The sequence below is a fragment of the Mandrillus leucophaeus genome, unplaced genomic scaffold, assembly GCF_000951045.1.
Source record: "Mandrillus leucophaeus isolate KB7577 unplaced genomic scaffold, Mleu.le_1.0 Scaffold1359, whole genome shotgun sequence".
Lineage (NCBI taxonomy): Eukaryota > Metazoa > Chordata > Mammalia > Primates > Cercopithecidae > Mandrillus > Mandrillus leucophaeus.
Genome location: NW_012101320.1, coordinates 19,322 through 20,579, shown reverse-complemented (window position 1 = coordinate 20,579; position 1,258 = coordinate 19,322).

Here is a 1,258-nt window from a genome sequence, read left to right as displayed (position 1 = left end):
ACAAAGAAACCTGCAGCAGAGATAATGGTAAAAGTTTAGGCACATTTTCACTAAAAATGGCAACAGAAAATGGATGCCTGTTTTTATTGCTACACCATAGATCTGAAGATCTTCGCCAATAACAAGAAAAATGAGTGTAAATATTGGAAAGGAACAGACAAAAATAGATAACATGGTCATCTACAACTAATATTAAGACTCCTGTGGTATTGATTCAACAGAACAGAAGAGATTTCAGAAAAAGACCTATGCACTTATTAGAATTTGGAATATGATACAAACAGCATCAGGAAGTGAGGAAATAATGGAACTATTATTTTAAGTGGAGGTAACTTGTTCTCCAAGGGGGAAAAATACATCGTGAACTATACACAAAAGTGAATCCAGAGGTTAGAAACAGAAATATGAAAAAACTATATACTAAAATACTTATGATCTTGGGAATAGGGAAACATTCCTTGTAACAACTTCAGAAATACTTAGCAGTTCTCCTTGTGAGTGAATGCTCAGGAAATAGGTACTAGGATGTTTACTGTGGCTTGATTTGTAGTAACCAAAAATTAGAAACAACTGAAAAAGCCCATCACGAACAATATGAGAAATTCTTATGGAATACTATGTATCTGTAAAATGCAACAAATGAAATCCACTTGTATTAACAGAAAGATTCCAAAGTTGTTGATGGGGGATCAAGTTGCAGCGCCATGCAGATAGTACAATGACCAGATAGTACAATGACATTTTGTAAATTTGAATTAAAAGCTCCCTCACAAAACTCAGTACTATCTATTGCTAATGGATGCATATATGTATGTATATGTTTTTGAAATGGATTGCAAGGATACAGTCCAAACTCTCGATAGTGGTCACCTGTGAAGAGTGGAGAAGGGAAAGTAATGAGTGTGGGAGGTGCGGTGGGTATTGGTTAAAGGGGCCTTCAGTTTTTTATATAAACATCCACTTCTCTTTCAAAAAACTTCAAGTAAATACAAGAAGATACTGATTGATTCTGGATTGTGGTATATGGATATCTTGTCTTATATTTTGTACTTTTCTGTATTTTTAACATTTCTCAAAATTAATAAGAATGGGAGTGAGGATGTGAATGCTGTATCTGTGGAAGTCATGTTATACTGGATTCATTTCCAATCAAATATGAAACATTTTATAGAAAATATTTCTAAAATTTTATCACAGATGAGTGGATGGACTTGCTCTCTATGTAATATGAAATTAATCGATTTTATTAAAATTTAAA